Source organism: Mobula hypostoma, chromosome 13 (assembly GCF_963921235.1).
Source record: "Mobula hypostoma chromosome 13, sMobHyp1.1, whole genome shotgun sequence".
Lineage (NCBI taxonomy): Eukaryota > Metazoa > Chordata > Chondrichthyes > Myliobatiformes > Myliobatidae > Mobula > Mobula hypostoma.
Genome location: NC_086109.1, coordinates 95,100,630 through 95,124,169, shown reverse-complemented (window position 1 = coordinate 95,124,169; position 23,540 = coordinate 95,100,630).

The following is a 23,540-nucleotide window of genomic DNA, read 5'->3' as shown; positions in this document are numbered from 1 at the left end:
CTTGGCCAGCATCGACCAGATGGGGCAAAAGGCCCATTTCTGTGCCGTCCATACTGTGTGTGAGCAGGCAGCCGCTGCCTCTGATCTGTGGGAAAAGCAGGAGGTTGGCGGATGCTCCAGGTTACTGGAGTTTGAGTGGCACGGTCACTTTGACAGTTTCACTGGCTGTCAACTTTATGGCGAAGATTTATATCTGTCCAATGTCAATGAGAAAACGAGTCTGAGGAATTTTTAATCTAGCATTTGACAAGTCTGTCAGACATTCACACGACCCAGCTGTTGTCCCCACATTATATTAACTTCTGATAAGAAAAGGAACTCAAGGTCTGTGTATGGGTCTGGGATCCCACTCCAGGCCAGACTGTGCCTGCCACCCCTCAGAGCCTGCCGTTCAGAACTAGAACTGAGTAACTTCCAGATTATCACCATCTGCCATGCATCCCACTTCACAATTGGCTCTACACTCACAGAATGGGAGAATGGTACGGCACAGGGGGAAACTATTCAGCCCTTCCAATAGGTTCTATCTTTCAAATACAGCTCACGATGAAACTTGTAGACCAGCGGTCTGACAATGTAATGTTCCACAGCTACCTGCAGGTAGAACCTGGTCACCTACCTACAGGTACAATATCAATAAGCTTGAGAGAGTGCGGAGAAGATTTACCAGGATGTTGGCGGGAACTGAGGAACTGAGTTTTCGGGAAAGGTTAAGCAGGTTAGGACCTCATTCCCTGGAGCATGGGAGAATGAGGGGGATTTGATCGAGGTATACTATAGGTATACAATGTAAAACAATATGAGAGGGTAGAATAAAGTGTAACAGCTACAGAGAAAGGGCAGAGCAGATTTCAATCACTTGCCAGAGGTGGCTGGGAATTGCTGGATGCCATTACTAACCGTGAGAGTTCCTCCAGCTTTGACTTGGCATACTCCAAACTCTTCCGCTCCACGTGCTCGTGGGGTGTGTGAGCCAGCAGCTCGTGCAGAGTCAGGATGTACCTGGGGATCTACGGAGCAGAAATCAGAAAACCAAATGAGGGAGCAGAACTACACGAGTAGATCACACAGTGAACGGTAGGGTGTTGAGGACTGGAGTAGAGCAGAGGGATCCGGGAATCCTTGAAGGTAGATAGGGTCATAAAGAGAACTTTTGGCACATTGGCCTTCACAAATCAGAGGACTAAGTACAGGAGTTGGGATGTTATGTTGAAGTTATATAAGTCTTTACCAGGGCCTAATTTGGAATATTGTGAGCACTTCTGGTCTCCTACCTGCAGGAAAGATATCTATAAGTTTGAAAGAGTGCAAAGAAAATTTTCAAGGATGTTGCCAGGACTTGAGGACCTGAGTTATAGGGAAAGATTGAATAGGTTAGAAACATAGAAACATAGAAAATAGGTGCAGGGGTAGGCCATTCGGCCCTTCGAGCCTGCACCGCCATTCAGTATGATCATGGCTGATCATCCAACTCAGAACCCTGTACCAGCCTTCCCTCCATATCCCCTGATCCCTTTAGCCACAAGGGCCATATCTAACCCTCTCAAATATGGAGTTTATTTGCTAGAGTATAGGAGAATGAGGGGGGATTTGATAGAGATGTACAAAATTATGAGTGGTAGAGGTGGAGTAAATGCAGACTGGCTTTTTTCACACTGAGGTTGGGTGAGACTATAACTAGAGGTCATAGGTTAAGGATGAAAGTGAAATATTTATGGGGAACATGAGGAGGAACGCCTTCACTCAGAGGGTGGTGAGAGTGTGGAACGAGCTGCCAGTGGACTTGGTGAATGTGTGTTTGATTTCAACATTTAAGAGAAGTTTGGATAAGTACACGGAATGGGGGGGGGGGGGGGTGGCGCGAAGAGCTATGGTCCAGGTCCAGATCAATAGGACCAGGCAGAATTATAGATCATCACGGACTAAATGAGCTGAAGAGCCTGTTTCAGTGTTGTAGTGCTCTATGATTATGTCTCTATCATTATGACCCATAAGGAGATTCAAAGATTCAAAGTACATTTATTATGAAAGAATTATACAGCCCTCGGATTCGTTCACTTACAGGCAGCCACAAAGCAAGAAACCTGAAAGAATCCAGTTAGAAAAAAATATGAAGACCAACCCCCAATGCACAGAGAAAGAGAAAAAAAACACAAATCATGCAAACAATAGAAACGAACAACAACAACAGCATTCCAAACCAAATGGAGTCTTTAGATCCAAATCCCCAGAGCAGCCCAGAGTGGGCCCAAAGCCTCGGTATCAGTTCGTCATAGTACCAGGACAAATCACTGCCGGGACAAAGACGGGGGGGCGGGGGTGCAGTCTTGCAGACTCAACATCACAGAGAGAAGAGTGAACACCATGAATCTCAGCAAACTCTGGAACGTGACTTGTACACTGCCTCAGTCTCTCTCTCTCTGTCAATAACAGCTAGCATAAAACCTGGCTTCCTAATACATTGTACATCCATGAATCCTCCTCATGTCCAATGAAGCAGCCCACCACAATCTGCAAACATCTACATTTAGCACGTTCTCACCATCTGAAAACCACAATTTTCCCCAAGGTGAGTGAAGTTACTTTCCCTCACAATGCCCTAATGTCTGAATCAGATCTATTATCACTGATATACTGTATGTTGTGAAGTTTATTGCTTTGGTAATTCAAAAGTTCAAAGTAAATTTATTATCAAAGTACATATTTGTCACAATGTACAACCCTGAGATTTGTGTTCTTGCTGGCATTATCAGTAAATCCAATAACCTTAATAGAATCAACGAAAGACCGCACTGACAGGGTGGACAGCCAGTGAGCAAAGGACAACAATCTTTGCAAATCAAAAGATAAAACGAAGAAACAAGAATAATAAATAAATAAGCAATAAATATTGAGAACAGGAGATGAAGAGTCTTTGAAAGTGAGTCTGTAGGTTGTGAGTACAGTTCAGTGATGGGGTGAGTGAATTTGAGTGAAGTCAAGAGGCTGCTGGTTGAGGGCTAATAACTGTTCCTGAACCTGGTGGTGTGAGTCCTGAGGGTCCTGTACCTCCTTCCTGATGGCAGCAGTGAGAAGATTTCGGAGGTAGGGGTCCCTGATGATGGATGCTGCTTTTCAGCGACCGCGCTCCATGTAGGTGTGCCCAGTGCTGGGGAGGGCTGGGCCCTGCTATTTCCTGCAGGAGTTTCTGTTCAAGGGCATTGGTGTTCACATAACAGGCTGTCATGGAGCCAGTCAGTATACTCTCCAGTACACAGCAGTACAGTGCAAGACAGAAAAAAATTACTCTAAGTACAATGAGACATATAAAAATAAATAAATAATGCTAAAGGAAAGCAAAATAATGAGGTAGTGTTCATGGATTTATGGACTGTTCAGAAATCTGACAGCAGAGGGGAAGAAGCTGTTCCTAAAATGTTCAGTGAGTGTCTTCAGGCTCCTGTACCTCCTCCCCAATGGTAGTGATGAGAAGAGGGCATGTCCTGGAGGGTGAGGGTCCTTTGTGATAGTTGCCATCTTACTTGAGGCACCATCATTTGAAGATGTCCTCGATGACGGGAGGCTCGTGCCTGTGAGGTAGCTGGCTGAGTTTACAACCCTTTGCAGCTTTCTCCTGTCCTGTGCGGTGCATCCTCCATATCAGTCGGCCAAGCAACCTGTCACAGTACTCTCCACGCTATCATCTGTAGAAATCTGTGACATATTTCTTCGCCTCTTCCCTTCCCGTGCCTACATCCTCCTTAGCACCAAGTTTCGGGTAATTGCTTTCAGTCATTACAAGACTCTAGCCAAATCTCCATCGCCAACTCAAGAGCAATAGAAATGGGCGAGGAACGTTGTCCTCTCTAGCCAAGCCCTCATCACCAGAATAAATCGGAGACGTTGCTGTAGGTTTTTGGGTTGTTACTCTGGTGGTATAATCAGTTTACTTTCAGCCTGCCACTGTCAGGTCCGGACAATGCCCGCAATCCAGCGTCTCCACACCCATCCTCAGGAAATGCCAGCGACCTGATTTACTTCCCTCGTCCCTGATCTTAATGGTATCCCTGGGCGATACAGTAGCTTAGCGGTTTGTGTAACATTTTACATCACCAGTGACCGGGGTTCAATTCCCGCCGCTGTCTATAGGGAGTGTTTACGTTTTCCTCGTGACCATGTCACTTTCCTCCGGGTGCTCTGGTTTCCTCCCACATTCCAAAGGCTTACGGGTTAGGGCCAGTGAGTTGTGGGCATGCTATGTTGGCGCTGGAAGCACGGCGACACTTGTGCCCCCAGCACATCCTCGGGCTGCGTTGGTTGGTGATGCAAATGACACATTTTCACTGCCCTTTTCGATATTTCAAGCTACACATGAGAAATAAAGTTAATCTTATCTCTGAGTAGCCTGTTTCTCTGCTGTTTGTTCAATGGGATTTTCTCTTTGGAGCGAAGGAGAGTGAGAGGTGACTTGATCGAGGTGTACAAGATGACACCTCTAATAGCGAAGTGGTGCGCGCAATGCTTTACAATGCCAGAAAACCCAGTAGAATTCTCGCCGCTGTCGGTAAGGAGTTTATGTATTCTCTTCATAACCATGTGGGCTTTCTCCAGGTGCTCCAATTTCCTCCCACTTTTCAAAGTTTAATTCATGGCAGGTTAGGATCTTTAAATCTTTAAAGTCTTCAAATATTCCTTTGCTGGGATCAGCTTTCTCCGCAGAAGCACAGATCAAAACAGGCCAATCTGGTCTATCCCACATGGAGAGGTTGCTCCGATAACCTCCTGTGGGTGTCAGGACTCCACGCGTACAGGTGTATCCCCATCACCATGGTTTCAGTCCCTGTGGGTGTCAGGACTCCACACAGACAGAGATAACCACGTTGCCATGGTTACAGGCCCTGTAGGTGTCGGGTCTCCACACGGACAGGTGTAACCCCATCGCCATGGTTTCAGGCCATGAATCTTGCTTTCTGTGCATTCACAACACAAAGTTACGAGTAACACCCAGAAGCTTAGACACGTCAATATCATCGTGAATGCGGCAAATGCAGCAGCTCCTTGGCATCCAGTCCAGCTGATGCTGTTGAGGGGTTAGGCAGGTTGCAGCAGGAATTGGTGCACGTGGTTTTTTAATTCAGTGGCAGGGCGTGGAGCTCTCTGGCATTCATCAGCTGCCCTCCTGAACCATTCAGTGGTAAGGATGAGTTAACCTCAGTGGTGGGTCTGGTGTCACTTATGGTCCAGTTTAGCAGCGAGTTTGTTTTTCTAATTGATATGATGGAAGCAGGTGGAGTGGGTCCAGAGGAGGTTCACAAAAAAGATCCAGGCAATTAAAGTGTTAATGTGTGCAGCGCCTTTGATGGCTTTGGGCCCGTACTCGCTGGAGTTTAAAGGAATGAGAGGGGATCTCTCTGAAAGTTATCGAATATTGAAAGGCTTAGATAGAGTGTTTCCTCTGGTGGAGGAATCTAGGACCAGAGGACACAGCCTCAGAAAAGAGGGATGTCCATTTAGAACGGAGATGAGGAGGAATTGCTTTATCCAGAGGTTGGTGAATCTGTGGAATTCATTGCAACAGACGCCTGTGGAGGCTAAGTTATTGGATATATTTAAAGTGGAGTTTGATAATCAGGCTGTCAAAGATTACGGGGAGAATAGCTTTGAGAGAGAAAATAAATTAGCCATGATTGAATGGCAAAGCAGATTCAATGGGCTGAATGGCTTGATTCTGTTCCTATGTCTTATGGGCTTATAGAACACAATCTAGCAGGTTTTTACAGCACAATGACAGACACAATTTTTTTATCCCAAAATTATTTAATGAATTCAAATTCTCCCAATGCCCTGGTGGGATTTGAAGGTGATTAAACTTTTACGATGAGTGTCGCTTGAATTATACCTCTGGATGAGCCAAAAGCATTGTCTGTTTCTGCCTGGATATATATATATTGCATTGATTCAAGGCAGAATGTGGAAGGAAATATAAATCTTGTAAGTTCAGAGGGACTGCTCTGCTCTCACTTGCTTTTTTTTCAGTTTGCTATGCACAAAGCAAGTGGTGTGGGCAAGGCTCAGATTGGAGACAGCTGTCTTTCATTGCACAGATGATCCAAATCAATTGAAATGTTTGTTTGATTTTGGCCTTTCGGTGCAATAATATTGCATATTTCATTCCACATTCCTCAATTAATTAGGTTGCTTCAAACCCTGCTGTCTTCTGGATTCAGGAGGGTTACCACGGCGTTGCTATGGGATTGAATCAAATGAGATGTTTCCTAGGTGATTCTACTCAATATTATTAATAGAAATGAGTGTTTGATTGTAAGTTTAGTAATGGTTAAATTAGGGACACTTGTGTAAACCTGCCTGAAAGAGATTCCCTGCTCATTCATATGCCTACTGAAGTGGCTGGGTGCAGCGTTACGATTTCGTGCATGATGGTGTGAGATGGGACACGGGCTCAGAGATCCCACATCTGGTCTTGCACCTCCCATCATAACCATCGAGGTGTGGCTTACGCAAAGATGGGGTGGGGGTTGTGGGGGTTGTGGGGATGGTGGGCAGCACCTTGTTGGGATGGTTGATGGTTTCGGTACCAGGACTGGATACTCAACTACTGCCTTTGTCAATCCTGAGGCTTTGGTGATCCAAAGATTCTTCAGAAGTCAAGAATAAGGCAAAAAACTTATTGCTGAGCAATTTTATTTGGAGTTACAAGAATGAAGAAGAACGAAGGAAAAATCAGCCATACTCAGAGCAGAAATTATACAAATTCCAGTGATAACAATTAGACTATAAAATAGCCAGATCAAAGTGGTGTGACATGCTACGAAAAGCAAAGTTCAAAGACCAAGTATATTTATTATCGAAGTATGTACACAGTATACAACCTTGAGATTCGTCTTCTTGCAGGCAGCCACCAAACAAAGGAACGCAATAGTATTCATTAAAAATCCAACACAAGTCCGTCAAACACCCAATGTGTGAAAAAAAGAACAAATTGTGCAAACAATAAAAAAGGTAAACAAGCAACACACAGAACTTGATCTGCAGAGTGCCCGAGAGTGAGACCACAGTCACGGAGCCAGTTCAGCGCTGAGGGGAGTGAAACCGGTCCAGGAGCCCGATGGCTGCAGGACAACAAGTACTTCTGAGCCTGGCAGTGTGGGACCCAAGACTCCTACACCTCCTGTAGTGGTGAGAAGAGAGGGAGACCAGGCAAGTACAGGCAGCTGGCCTGAATACCTGTTGGTTTTCCACTCTCATCCTCACTGATTTTAATCTTGCTCAACGCTTTCATCAGCACGGAGTAATGAAGCCAACCACGAGTTTGTCTTCTACTGTCAGGCTTTGACACAGTGTCTCCCTCCATGATGGGTGCCCGGCCCTACCACCTCTGTCAAATGTCCACCCCCAGTGACGGGTGCCCGGCCCTACCACCTCTGTCAAATGTCCACCCCAGTGATGGGTGCCCAGCCCTACCACCTCTCTCAAGCACCAGGTCATTTATTTGGTTCAGAAGCACACCCTTAAAAGGAGTATATCTACTAGGGAATCTAGTAGCTTTGTAAGCAGTCTGCAAAACATCACCATTGATCACCAGCGCCATCTTGCAAGCAGCTTCGAGAAGCATACAGAAGCAACTGTAATGTAATTGCTGGAAAATTCACTGAACAATTGCTTGTATATAGATGATTATATAAAAATACAAGCAAGCACAGGGACGTTAAAATACAAGAAAAACAACAGGTCTACGCCCCAAACCAACTCCTTCTTTCGGAAAGATGGTGGTGCGCTCCATCTCAGCAGTCTCTCTGGATGTAACCAATGATGCAGCTGTTCGTCCTTTACATTTTGTATGATCTCAGGACACTGCTGGATCCGAAGAGTATCAGGGACTGCAAGTAGCTGAACTTGTTGTGTACCATGATGCCAGTGGCTGCAGAGACCCGCAGAAGAAGGCGTCAGAAGTGGGTACAGTCCAACAAAATATGCAAGTGGTTGCCTTAGGCATTTTCCTTGTGTTTGCAGGAGCTTGCTGGACATTGGTAATGTGGAGTACCGCACGCCTGGTTCACTCATTCATTGACAAGGCAGATGGCGATGGAGCTGTGCGAACCTGGATGTCGTGCGGACAAGGCCCTCGTCCCGCAGGGAGGCCAGTTGCAGCTGCCCAGGCGAGGAGACACCAGAGGCAGTGTGGCATGGTAGACGACCACGCTGGATTGGGGGCTGTTCCCGCCCATGGGGTGCTGCCCTCCAGTGTTTGCTCAGTGGAAGATGAGCAGGATTGCATTTGTCTGTGGCTGCACTGGCACACGGCGAGGAACGACTGCGGGCGTCTTCTTGCAGAAACGTGACTCCAGCACAACACCCCATGCACCATCACGCTTCAGGCCGGGACACTCAGGGATTTGGGCTGTATTTTTGTTTGTGACTCTATGTTTCTCTGCTATCATAACTATACTGTGCGTGTTATATGTGCCTTGTGCTGTGTGTGACGGTTGGCAGTGTGTTTTGTACCTTGAATCCGGAGGAATGCTGTTTTGTTTGGCTGTGTTCACGGGAGCAGTTGAAAGATAATTCAAGTTGAACTTGAACTTGAATGGGCCCCAACAGGCTAGAATGGAGAGAGGTGCTGCCTGCAACCAACTACATAGTACAACCCCTCTAAAATACTTCGTAGCACTTAGTAAAATACATACTAGATACATATCTTAGTAGCATAAGATACCAAATACTAACTTATTATTTATTATTTAATATAAATTATACTTCTTAATTTTCAAACCTGAAGAAGTTCATTGTGAATTGGGAACTCAGTGAAGATTCAGTGTCCTGGTGAGTGTGAAGACACTGTGACTGGGAGGGGTTTAATGGTGGGTCTGTATTGCAGGGGTTCATAACAGACCCCTCAGGGGTTCAGGGATAGATTCCGGGGGTCCGTGAACTTGGATGGGAAAAGACTGAAGTTTAGCATTTCCTTCCATGCTGAGTGTAGGCAACAAACCATGGTATATTAGCCTTACCTGTGACTTTGTCGCCTCTGTAATCCAGTGTATTTTATTTTATATACTTAGATACATTATTCTGAGAAGGAGTCCATAGGCTTCACCAGACCACCAAAGGGGTCTATGGCATCGAAAAGTTGAAGAACCGCTGCTTTATTGGAACCTTTTCCCTTCCCTCGCCTGATCTCATCCTGAGAATCCACTATTGACCCCACAGTGCCCTGAACAACAGTTTCAGATTCATCTATTTATCACACGTACAATGAAATGCCTCATTTGTGTTAGCAACCAACACAGTCTGAGAATCAGCCCGTAAGTGTCGCCACACATTCTGGTGCCAACATAGCCTTCCCACAATGCTCAGCAAAACAACACAGAACACAACAAAATAAGACAGTAGACCATGAGACACAGGAGCAGAATTAGGCCATTTGGCCCCCCGAGTCTGTTCTGCCATTCAATCATGGCCGATCCTTTCTTCAATCTCCTCCTCAACCCCAGTTCCTGGCCTTCTCCCCGTAACCGTTGATGCCGTGTCCAATCAAGAACCTATCAATTTCCACCTTAAATGACCTGGCCTCCACAGCTGCCTGAGGTAAAAAAAATTCACCACCCTCTGGCTAAAGAAATTTCTCCGCATCTCTGTTTTAAATGGATGACACTCCATCCTGAGGCTGTGCTGTCTTGTCCTAGACTCCCCCACCATGAGAAACATCCTTTCCACATCTTCTCTGTCTAGGTCTTTCAACATTCGAAAGGTTTCAATGAGATCCCCCCAACCCTCATCCTTCTGAATCCCAGTGAGTACAGGCCCGGAGCCTGTATAATAATGTTCCTCATATAATAACCCTTTCATTCCCGGATTCATCCTTGTGAACCTCCTCTGAACCGTCTCCAATGCCAACACATCTTTTCTTAGATGAGAAGCCCAAAACTGTTCACAATACTCAAGGTGAGGCCTCAGCAGTGCCTTATAAAGCCTCAGCATCACATCCCTGCTCTTGTATTCTAGACTCTTGAAATGAATGCTAACATTGCATTTGCCTTCCTCACCGCCGATTCAACCTGCAAGTTAACCTTAAGAGTGATCTGCACAAGGACTCCCAAGTCCCTTTGCATTTAGAATTTTGGATTTTCTCCCCATCTGGAAAATAGTCTGCACATTTATTTCTTCAACCATATTGCATAACCATGCATTTTCTCAAATTTTTAGATTTTCTCCCCATTTAGAAAATATTCTGCTGCCAAAGTTCATGACCATGCATTTTCCAACAATGTATTTCATTTACCACCTTCTTGCCCATTCTCCTAATCTGTCTAAGTCCTTCTGCAGCCTTCCTGTTTCCTCAACACTATCCGCCCCTCCGCTAGTCTTCATATCATCTGCAAGCTTGGCAACAAAGCCATGTTTTCCATCTTCTGTATCATTGATATACAGCATAAAAAGAAGTGGTCCCAACACCGACCCCTGCGAAACACCACTAGTCACTGGAAGCCAACCAGAAAAGGATCCTTTTATTCCCACTCGCTGCCTCCTACCAATCAGCCAATGCTCTAACCGTGGTAGTAACTTTCCTGTAATACCATGGGCTCTTACCTTGGTAACCAGCCTCATGTGTGGCACCTTGTCAAAGGCCTTCTGAAAATCCAAATATACAACATTCACAGGCAAGATTTTCCCTTAAGGAAACTGTGCTGATTTTGTTCTATCTTGTCGTGTGTCACCAAGTACTCTATAACCTCGACCTAAACAATTGACTCCAACATCTTCCCCACCACTGAGGTCAGGCTAACTGGTCTATAATTTCCTTTCTGCTGACTCCCTCCTTTCCTATAGAGTGGAGTGAGATTTGCAATTTCCAAGTCCTTCAGAACCATGCCAGGGTTCATTGATTCTTGAAAAATCATTACTAATGCCTCCGTAATATCTACCACTACCTCTTTCAGAACCCTAGGGTGCAATTAATCTGGTTCGGCTGACCTATGCACCTTTAGGTCTTTCAGCTTTTTGAGCACTTTCTCCCTTGTGATAGTAACTGCACTCATTTCTCTCCCCTCACGCCCTTCATCTCCCAACACACTGCTAGTGTCTTCCACAGTAAAGACTGACGCAAAATACTAATTTAGTTCATCTGCCATCTCCTTGTCCCCCGTTATTATTTCTCCAGCCTCATTTTCCAGCGGTCCTATATCCACTCTGATCTCTCTTTTATTTGTTACATACTTGAAAAAGCTTTTACTATCCCCTTTGATATTGTTTGCTAGCTTGCTTTCATATTTCATCTTTTCTGTCTGAATGATTCTTTTAGTTGCTTTTTGTAGGTTTTTAAAAGTTTTCCAATCCTCTGTCTTCCCGCTAATTTTTGCTTTGTTGTATGCTCTCTCTTTTGCTTTTACATTTTGCATCTAACTTATCAAGGTCCCTTATTGGAATGCTATCCCTCGTTCTTCTAAATTCTAAGGAATTGAGTCACAAGTTGCTTAGACTTTCTCGGGAAGACAACCCTCTCATCCCAGGAATTAGAGAATTTGAACCTACATGGTCACTGGGAGAACGGGCAAACTACACACAGGTGTTGCCTGGGGTCAAGGTTGAACCAAGGTTGTTAGACCAGTGTGGCATCAGCTCAATGGGCTGTAATAATCCATTACATATTATCACAAATCTCCAAATTAGAATCAGAATCAGAACCAGATTTAATATTATTGGCACATGTCGCAAGATTTGTTAACTTTACGGCAGCAGTTCAATGCAATACATGATAAATATAGAAAAAGACTGAGTTACATTAAATATATATTATATATATATAAGTAGTGCAAAATAACAAGTTAAAAATAGTGAGGTGGTGTTAATGGGTCCAATGTCCATTTAGAAATTGGATGGCAGAGGGGAAGAAGCTGTTCCTGAATTGCTGAGTGTGTGCCCCTAGGCTTCTGTTACCTCCTTCCTCATTGTAATGGTGTGAAGAGGCCATGTCCTGGATGGTGGGGGTCCTTAATGATGGATGCCACCCTCCTGAAGCACAACTCCTTGAAGGTGTCTTGGATACTATGGAGGCTGGCACACATGATGGAGCTGACTAATTTTACAAGTTTCTGCAACTTATTTCGATCTTGTGCAGTAGGCCCCCCCCCAATTCCCCACCCCCCAAAACCAGAAGGTGATACAGTCAGTCAAAATGCTCTCCATGGTATATTTGTAGAAGTTTTCAACTAAAACACTCAAAAACTTTATATCTGTGGCACTTTGATCTTCATCCTGAACTACACTTGCCTCATTTGATGTGGGTTGATGATACTGCGAAACGCCACATTCACTTGCCTAACTAAATCTCAATGCTGACCCTGATTACTTAGCAATGACATTTAACAACACTTTATCACAAAATGTTGGAGGAACTCGGCAGGTCTGGTGGCATCTATGGAGAGGAATTAACAGCTGACATTTCGCACCGAGACCCTTCATGGAGACTCTCGGCCCTGTAGACGCAGCCTGACCTGCTGAGTTCCTCCAGCATTTTGTGTGTGTCATTCTGGATTTCCAGCATCTCAGAATCTCTCGTGTTTATCCAGATACTACAATGTTGAGATTCCTGAAACATGGGCTCCCCTGGAGAAGCCGAGGTCCCCACTGCGACCGGATCTGGCAAATACCCAGTGTTGCTTTTCTAATTCTATCTGATGAGAAATACATTGAACCAGAGGAGGAAGTCTCAGGAAACAAATAAGTGTTATATTAAGAAATTTATTTTGAAGCTTTTAATGAATCAACACTGTAAAAAGATTTCTTAGAAGTTTTTGTGTTTGAATATGTTTATGTTTCCTTCTGCAAGATATCCACTCAAACAATGACATAATCCCTCTGGAGTTTTCTGAACACTGCCAGCCTGAAACAGAGGACTCCACTACCCAGGACATGGCCCCTTCTCATTACTACCATTAGAGAGGAGGTACAGGAGCCTGAAGACATCCTTGAATTAGCCATTTCCACCCTGGGAAAATGTATCTGGCTGTCCACTCTGTCTATGCCTCTTATCATCTTGTACACCTCTATTAAGTCACATGTCATCCTCCTTGACTCCAAAGAGAAAAGCCCTAGCTCACCTATCTTATCTTCATAAGACATGCTCTCTAATGCAGGCAGCATCCTGGTAAATCTCCTCTGCACCCTCTCTAAAGCTTCCACATCCTTCCTATAATGAGGCGACCAGAACTGAACACAATACTCCAAGTGTGGTCTAACCAGAGTTTTATAGAGCTGCAACGTTACCTAGTGGCTCTTAAACTCAATTCCCAGACTACTGAAGGCCAGCACTCCATAGAACTTTCCTGAACAATTCCAGTCTGAAGTAGAGGGCCCCCACTATCCAGGATTTGGTCTTATAGGATATGGCAGGTGTATGGGGTTGAGTGGGATCCGGGATCAGCCATGATGGAATGGCGGAGCAGACTTGAATAGCTTAATTCTGCTCCTAGGTCTTATCTCTTATGGTCTTATGGACATACCCCCTTCTCATTGCAACCATCAGGGAGGAAGTACAGGAGCCTAAAGGCAGACACTCAACAGTTTAGAAACAACTTCTTCCCCTCCACCATCAGATTTCTGAATGGTCCATGAAGTGAGACGAACACTATCTCACTCTTTGTACTACCTGTATATTATATGTGCAACAAATTTTTGACATATGTCAGTGACAATAAATCTGATTCTTAAGAATTGACTAAATTATGTAAAGAAGTGGAAAATAACTGGACTATCCCACAAAGAGCTAGCACCAGCAAGATGGGCCAAGCAGCCTCTTGTGCTGTAAGATCCTACGAGTCTACATCTGTTGAGGGACCAAGCAGGTCTCAAGGTGTAGAAGTGAAAGTGATTCAAAGTTCAAAGTAAATTTATTATCAAAGTACAGTATATACAGTATATGTCACCATAGTATCCCAAGATTCATTTTATTGCAGGTGTTCACAGTAGAACAGAGAAATACAATAGAATGGGGGTTCCATACCTGGCCGTTGTTCGGCACGCCAAAGGCTCGGCCTAAGGGTTCGGCTCGAATTCGGAAACCAGGGATCTCGGAGCTCTGGAGACGGCTGGATCGAGGGTTGGTGTCACAACAGGAGACCCGTGTGTCGTCGAGGGAGTCGAAGTATCTACGGCTTTGTGCCTGGAGACCCGGGATCCTTGTGATCTTCAGGCACAGAGCTCGAAAAAAGCGACGTATCGGACTCTTAACATCGTAAACCAGTGAGTTGTTTGTTATGTCTCCCCGCTTGCTGGGAAAATGGAGACACCTCTTTCTGCCTTATTAGGAAGAGAGAGAGCCTGCGGTATGTTGAATACCGGGTGAAACGCGAAGTCTTTGGGGTAACTGCAAGTCTGTGTCTTTGCTGTTGCTTTGCTCACGCTTGAGTGCTCGATGGCGGGTACCGATGCTTTTTTTTGCCGGTGGGGGGAGGAGGGGGGATTGTTGCTTGCTGCCACTTACGCACGGGAGGGGGAGCTGGGGGGTGACTTTGGGGTTCTAACATTTCACTATCATTTGGGGGCACTCCTCTGTTTTCATGGATGTTTGCGAAGAAAAAGCATTTCAGGGTGTATGTTGTATACATTTCTCTGACATAAAATTGAACCTTTGAGCCTTTGAATTGGTGTAAAACTGCAAAGACTGACAAACAACCAATGAGCAAAGGAAGTCAAACAGCTCGAATATATAAAAAATTACGGAGAACCGGAGTTGTCGAGTCCTTGGAGGTGAGCCCACAGGTTGTGGAATCTGTTCAGAGTTGAGGTGAGTGAAGTTCAGGACCTTCATGTAGTAACTGATCCTGAACTTGGTGGTGTGGGGCCTAAGGCTGTTGTGCCTCCTTCCCAAAGGCAGCAGTGAGAATGACTCAACGCGTCAAGCAGTGTCTGTGGGGACAGTGATGGATGTTTTGGGTTCCACCAGTTGAAGGTTTGCTTCATATTCCAGCACCTGCAGTCTCTCGTGTTGCTGGGTCTCAGGCTGTAGGCCTGCTGTTTTCCACACGCGTTTCCCAGAGGAATGACAGGAGCCTCCTGCACCGGGCCTGCAGATCCCTGCGGTTGTATCGAGAGCTCTGAAAGACAGAGGGTAGGAATGCAAATCTGAGTTTAGCTGTGATTTCGCTGAACGAGGCTGTAGGCTCAAGGGACTGAAGGACATTTACTGATTGAACTTGTTCTATCCAAGTTGGCCATGGAAACCCCAGTGGAGGTCCTCCAACAGTTACAGGCGTACAACATAGATACATGGGTGAGTTATAAAGCCATATGGACCAATTACAGCTGAGGGTGTCTGAAAACCTGCCTCAGCCCTCGAATGCAACAGTTCTCATCCACATGGCTCTGCTCAGGACTAGAATCATAAAGTGTAGAACATTACCACACAGTGCTGTCCCTTCAGCCCATGATATCGTGCTGACCCTTTAACCTGCTCCAAGATGAAACCATCCCTTCCCTCCCCAAGTTACCCTCCATTTTTCTTTCATCCATGTGCCTTTCTACCAGTCTCTAATATAATTCACCACCACCCCTGGCACTGCATTCCATGCACCTACCATTCTCCGTATAAAAAAAACTTATCTCTGACCTCTGTACTCTGACATCCCCTTTATACTTTACTCCCAACAATTTAAGATTATGTGCCCTTGTATTAGCCATTTCCACCCTGGGAAAAAGTCTGAGGCTATCCACTCAGTCTATGCCTCTAATCATTTTGTACACCTCTATTAAGTCACATGTCGACACACCTTTCATCCCTTTTCCCTCCGGGAGAAGGCTCAGGAGCTTGAAGACTCATACGGCCAGATTTGGGAACAGCTTCTTTCCAACTGTGATAAGACTACTGAACGGATCCTGACCCGGATCTGGGCCGTACCCTCCAAATATCCGGACCTGCCTCTCAGTTTTTTTGCACTACCTTACTTTCCCTTTTCTATTTTCTATTTATGATAAATAATTTAAATTTTTAATAGTTACTATCGATTTGTAATCCAGGGAGCACGAAGCGCAGGATCAAATATCGCTGTGATAATTGTAAGCTCTAGTATCAATTGTTTGGCGACAATAAAGTAAAGTAAAGTCATCCTCCTTGGCTCCAAAGAGAAAAGCCCTAGCTCAATCAATTTATCCTCATAAGACTCGCTCTCTAATCCAGGCAGCATCCTGGTTACTCTCCTCTGCACCCTCTCTAAAGCTTCCACATCCTTCCTACAATGAGGTGACCAACGCTAAACACAATACTCCAAGTGAAGGTTTTATAGAGTTGCAACATTACCTTGCAACTCTTGAACTCAATCCCCCAACTAATGAAGGCTAACACACCTTTCGCCTTCTCAGCCACCCGGTCACCTTGTACAGTAGCTTTGAGGGATCGAGAGATGTATATCCCAGGATTCATCTGTTCCTCCCCATGGATAAGAATCCCGCCATTACATGAATGGTGATGTACAGATGGTAATTTGTTCCAATACATCTTCTCATGAACTCTTTGTCTTTTCATTGTGGACCCCATTCATACTCACTGAACTATGGCCTCCTGCTAACAGTTGCTGCCTTTTCTCTCCACACCCATCCCTCACACATGGCCCTTTTCCAGGTGTCTTTGAGGATCAGCTAAGATTTGCTCATTGGTCTCTGGGTGGGCAGGACTCCTCTTATAAGATGCCTTCAGCCAGTTGGCACTGCCCATTTCTCTTGCTCATGGACACACACACACTCACAAAGACATACAAAGAAGACTAGCATTGGATCCAGTTATACACACAAGAGGTTCTTCAGATGCTGGAAATCTTTAGCAATGCACACAAAGTGCTGGAGGAACTCAGCAGGTCAGGCAGCATCTATAGAGGGGAAAAATCAGTCAAAATTTCAGCTGAGACCCTTCATCAGGACTGGAAAAGAAGGGGGAATAATCCAGAATAGAAAGTGGGGCGGGGGAGAGGAGTGCAGGCTGGCAGGTGATAGGTGAGACCAGGTGAGGGGGCAGGTAGGCGAGAAACTGGGAGGTGATAGGTGAGACCAGGTGAGGGGGAAGGTGGGTGAGAAACTGGGAGGTGATAGGTGAGACCAGGTGAGGGGGAAGGTGGGTGAGAAACTGGGAGGTGATAGGTGAGACCAGGTGAGAGGGAAGGTGGGTGAGAAACTGGGAGGTGATAGGTGAGACCAGGTGAGGGGGAAGGTGGGTGAGAAACTGGGAGGTGATAGGTGGAAGAAATTAAGGGCGCAAGAAGAAGGAATCTGACAGGAGAAGAGAGTGGACCATGGAAGAATGGGAAGGAGGAGGGGCACCAGAGGAAGGTGAAGGGCAAACAGGGAAAAGAGAAGGGGGGAGAGGGGAACCATAATGGGAAATGGAAAAGAGAGGGGAGGGGAGAGAAATTAACTGAAGTTGGAGAACTCAATGTTCATGCCATCAGGTTAGAGGCTGCCCAAACAGAATAGGAGGAGTTCCCCCTCCAACGTGAGTGTGGCCTCATCGAGGCAGCAGAAGAGGCCATAGAATGAATATTTCTGACAGTCACATTTCCAAGTGCGCTGATCGACTCTCCCAGAAGCGTACACATGGTGATGAGCTTCCTGTTTGCAGGCAATCTCTCTGCCAGTGAGATCTTGATTTTTTTTTGTCATCTGTGCTTGTCAGTGGAGCGGCAGGTTGGCAGAGAATGATGCTGATGGCTTCTGACTTGGCACCAAGTGCCATGCTGTGGGCATTAGGGTTCTTCGCCAGACTGGCAGACCATGTCTGAGTGGCAGAGGAAATTGGGTCAGCAGGGGAACAAAGGAGGTCACCACACAGCAACGTGACAGATCATCCTGGGCATCTAACGCTCTGCCAACGTTCCCAGCGTGCACAGTGATAATGGGAACAAGCGGTGACCTTCTCACCATAAGCAACAGATGACAAACTCTCAGGAAGTCTTGGAATGAGCCAATTAACTGAAAATTCCAGGAAAACAACTCTCGAGTCAGCAATCCGAAACATGCTTCCAACCTCTCTTGCTGTCAAATAGCAACTCGCTCCCGAGTACAAAACTAAGCTTCAACATGTCTCAGACCCTCCCAAAAGTGCTGCAAGCAATTAGCCTGCGATTCCCTGGCTGGACCATACCCCCCCCCTCCCCCGCCCCCGGCCCTTGTCTATAAAATGATACTCATGATGAGGAAGTGGAAGTTTTCAGTAGACACAAAGGCTGACTGTGTTGTGGACAGTGTAGAAGGTTGTTGTAGGTTACAGTGGGACATTGACGGGATACAGAGTTGGGCTGAGAAGTGGCAGATGGAGTTCGATCTGAAAAGTGTGAAGTGACTCATGGAACATAGAAATCTGCAGCACATTACAGGCCCTTTGGCTCACAATATTGTGCTGACCCATGTAACCTAGTCTAGAAACTGCCTAGAATTTCCCTACCACATAGCCCTCTATTTTTCTAAGCTCCAGTACCTATGCAAGAGTCTCTTAAAAGACCCTACTATATCTGCTTCCACCGCCGTTGCCCTCAATGAATTCCACACACCTACCACTCTCTGTATGAGAAACTTACCTCTGACATCCCATTTGTACCTACTTCCAAGCACCTTAAAACTACAACCGCTCATGTTAGCCATTTCAGTCCTGGAAAAAAGCCTCTGACTATCCACACGATCAATGCTTCTCATCATCTTATACACCTCTATCAGGTCACCTCTCATCCTCCGTCACTCCAAGGAGAAAAAGCCAAATTCACTCAAACCTATTTTCATAAGGCACACTCTCCAATCCAGGCAACATCCTTGTAAATCTCCTCTGTACTCTGTCTATAGTATCCACATCCTGCCTGTAGTGAGGTGACCAGAAATGAACACTGCACTCCTAATGCGGTCTGACCATGGTCTTATGTAGCTGTAACATTACCTCACAACTCTTGAACTTGATCCCACAGTTGATGAATGCCAACACATCATACATCTTTTTAACTACACTGCCAACCTGCACAGCAGCTTCGAGTGTCCTATGAACACAGACCCCAAGATCTCTGATTCTCCACACTGCCAAGACTTTTACCATTAATATTATATTCTGCCTTCAAATTTAACCTTCTAAAATGAACCACTTCACACTCATCTGAGTTAAACTCCATCTGCCACTTCTCAGCCCATTTCTGCATCCTATCGATGCCAGAATCAGAATCAGGTTTATTATCACCGGCACGTGACGTGAAATTTGTTGTCCCACTGTATCTTCTGACACCCCTCCAGACTATCCACAACACTCCCAACCTTTGTGTCATCAGCAAACTTACTAACTCACCCTTCTACTTCTTCATCCAGGTTATTTATAAAAATCACAAAGTGGAGAGGTCCCAGAACAGATCCCTGCACAGCACCACTGGTCACTGACCTCCATGCAGAATACAAACCATCTACAACCACCCTTCGCCTTCTGTGGGCAAGCCCATTTTGGATCCACAAAGCAACTTCTCCTTGGATCCCATGCTTCCTTACTTTCTGAATGAGCCTTGCTTGGGGAACCTTATCAAATGCCTTACTGGAATCCACATATACTACATCCACTGCTCTATCTTCATCAATGTGTTTTGTTACTTCCTCAAATAATTCAATCAGGCTTGTAAGGCATGACCTGCCCTTGACAAAGCCATGCTGACATCAGATTATGTCTCTCCAAATGCTCAAAAGTCCTGCATCTCAGGATTTTCTCCAACAACTTGCCCACCACTGAAGTAAGACTCACTTTGGAAGGTCAAACCCGAATACAAGGTTAATGGCAGGATTCTTAACAGTGTGTAGGAACAGAGGGATCTTGGGGTCCACATATGTAGATTCCTGAAAGTTGCTGTGCAAGTTGATAGGGAGATTAACAAGGTGCACGGTGTGTTGGCCTTCATTAGTCAGAGGATTGCGTTCAAGAAATAACATAGCAGCTCTATCAAACTCTGGTTAGACCACACTTGGAGTATTGTGCTTAATTTGGGTCTCCACATTAAGAGGATGGATGTGGAAGCTTTAGAGAGGGTGGAGAGGAGATTGACCAGGATGAGGGAGCATGTACTATGAGGATAGTGTGAGTGAGCTGGTGGGTTTTCTCTCTGGAGCGGAAGAGAATGAGAGGTGATTTGATAGGGTTGTACAAAATGATAAGAAGCTTTTTCCTAGGGCAGAAATGTCTAATGCAAGAAGGCATAATGTTAAGGTGCTTGGAGGAACGTATAGGGGGATAAGGTAGAGTTTTTACACAGAAAGTGTGAACGCACTGCCAGGGATGGTGGTAGAGGCAGTTACATTGGGAACATCGAAGAGCCTCTTGGATAAGCACATGGATGATGGAAAAATGGAGGGCTGTGTGGTAGGGAGGGGTGAGATTGATCTTGGAGTGGGTTAAAGGATTGGAAAAACATTGTGGGCCGAAGGGCCTATACTTTTCTATGTTCTAAGATGCAGAGTGCATGTGGCTCTCCCGGTGTTCAGCACTAGATCCACCTTAAAGATCCAGAACATGGTCTGTCTTTCAGTGGTCTTGGACAGGTCAGCCAGTATGACCTCTGCGTGGGACACGTGGCTGCATTTCTAACAAAAATGTCTCCAGTGCATGGATTAGCCATACGGAGTGCGCGCACGCGGAGTTCCTGTGCAACAGCTGGACGTGCACAGATGTGAGCAGTGGTACAGCAGCAAGCAGGGCACATCTGGACACCTCGGTGACATGTCTGCACGTCGCTGTGAGCACCAGTCTCTGTCCCACACACCACATGTGAGGCCCATCTATCACCGGTTACAGAGCCCAGTCCACACCCTGGAGCCCAGCTGGGAAACCGGCCATTTGGCCCATCTAGTCCATGGTGACCAAAATGACCGTGCAATTCCATCCCCATTTGCCTGCACTTGGCCCATATTAGACCAGAAGACATCAGAGCAGGACATGTGGGCCTTCGTCTGCTCTGCCATTCCATCATGGCTGATTTAATATCCCTCTCAACTCTACTGCCCTGCCTTCTCCCCAGAACCTTTGATGCTCTCACTAATCAAGAACCTATCAACCTATGACTAATATAAGGGGGCACAATTTGAAGGTGATTGGAGGAAAGTATAGGGGGGGATGTCAGAAGTAAGTTCTTTACACAGGGAGTGGTGAGTGTGTGGAATGCCCTGCCAGAGGTGGTGGTAGAGGCAGATACATTAGGGTCATTTAAAAAACTCTTAGAGAAACAATGGATGTTACAAAAATGGAGGGCTATATGGGAGGAATTGATCTTAAAGTAGGTTAAATGGACAGCACAGAATCGTGGGCTGAAGGGTCTGTATTGTGCTGTAATGTTCTATGTTCTAAACTCTGCCATAAATATATCCAATGTCTTGGCTTCCAAAGCATCTGTGGCAATGAATTCCACAGATTCACCATCCCTGGCTGAAGAACTTCCTCCTCAACTCATTCTAAATGGACATTCCTCTAATATGAGACTGTGCCCTCTGGTCCTTGACTCCCTACTAGAAGAAACATCCTCACCACATATCCCTCTAAATCTTCCCTATCCAGGTACCTGACTTTTGAATGTTTCGAATGTCCCCTGTGTCTGGCAGCTGACGAGCCACTTGGCAGTGCAGTGTGAGTACACTGTGTTCCACCCCCAAAGCTAAGCTCGGCAGTGGCAGATTTCTGAATTGTGACACTATGCACTGATCTACCGCTATATCGAGCGGCCAGGAACCAAACTCTGCTCGGCTGCAGTTATTCGTCGGACCCAGGGCCCAAAATCTCTCCAGCAGGCTGGTCCCCCACGGCGGGAGCCGCATTGCGGAGACCTCCACTGCACAGTTCCACAATATGCCGAGGTGGTTGTTGTGTGGGCTGCTCCTGCGCGCTTTTCACTTCCCCGCCCCCGTCTGCCATGCGGACACGCCGTGGCGGTCTGTCTTACCACCCGGAAGTGAGGGCAGACCCCTGTGGAGGTCCATTTACACAGGGGTCCTCCTCCTTTACACCGGGGATCTGTGGTGGAAGGTGTTACATGACGTAGTGCAGTGTAAGAGATTCCGAAGTCGGTTTACGGATTCGCCAAACGCCTGTCATTTCTGTGGCTGAGAGGAGCCAGTGGAGTGTGAGAGCCTGCAGCCTCTGTCTGAGGCTGCTGCTCAAATTCTGGTTACGCTGCAGCCCCACACTCCTGATCTACCACCCCCCACGGAGAGGGACGGTGGGCTGCTCAGGGGGTCTTCTGGTTGGCATTTTTGCTCCTGGGCCTGACAAGCTGGCCATTCACGGGTCCAGGCGACGACCTGTCAAGGACTCTGCTGGAACCGACTACCTGCACCTTTTCCGGGGTTTAGCCTGTGCTCTGGTGTCCTTGGAGAAGGGGCACGTGGTGTCCACAGATGCAGTGGGGTGGTTCCAGTACAGAGATAACTATGTTATAAATTGTAGTGTGTATCATGAACTACTGTAACAATATGCTTCTATAGATGCACAGCGGAGAGCGTCCCGACAGGCTGCATCACGGCCTGGTATGGAAACGCCAATGTCCAGGAATGGAAAAGGATACAGCCCCGTCCGTCACAGGGAGAACCCTCTCAACCACTGAGCCCGTTTACAAGGAGCCCTCCCACAAGAAAGCAGCACCATCATCAAGGACACCCACCATGCTGTCTTCTCAATACTACCATCGGGTAGAAGGTTCAGGAAAATTAGGTCCCACACCACCAGGTTCAGGAACAGTTATTACCCCTCAACCATCAGGTCCCACACCACCAGGTTCAGGAACTGTTATTACCCCTCAACCATCAGGTCCCACACCACCAGGTTCAGGAACAGTTATTACCCCTCAACCATCAGGTCCCACACCACCAGGTTCAGGAACAGTTATTACCCCACAACCATCAGGTCCCACACCACCAGGTTCAGGAACAGTTATTACCCCTCAACCATCAGGTCCCACACCACCTGGTTCAGGAACAGTTATTACCCCTCAACCATCAGGGCCCACACCACCAGGTTCAGGAACAGTTATTACCCCACAACCATCAGGTCCCACACCACCAGGTTCAGGAACAGTTATTACCCCTCAACCATCAGGTCCCACACCACCATGTTCAGGAACAGTTATTACCCCTCAACCATCAGGGCCCACAGCACCAGGTTCAGGAACAGTTATTACCCCTCAACCATCAGGTCCCACACCATCAGGTTCAGGAACAGTTATTACCCCACAACCATCAGGTTCCACACCACCAGGTTCAGTGACAGTTATTACCCCTCAACCATCAGGTCCCACACCACCAGGTTCAGGGACAGTTATTACCCCTCAACCATCAGGTCCCACACCACCAGGTTCAGGAACAGTTATTACCCCTCAACCATCAGGTCCCACACCACCAGGTTCAGGGACAGTTATTACCCCTCAACCATCAGGTCCCACACCACCAGGTTCAGGGACAGTTATTACCCCTCAACCATCAGGTCCCACACCACCAGGTTCAGGAACAGTTATTAACCCTCAACCATCAGGTCCCACACCACCAGGTTCAGGAACAGTTAT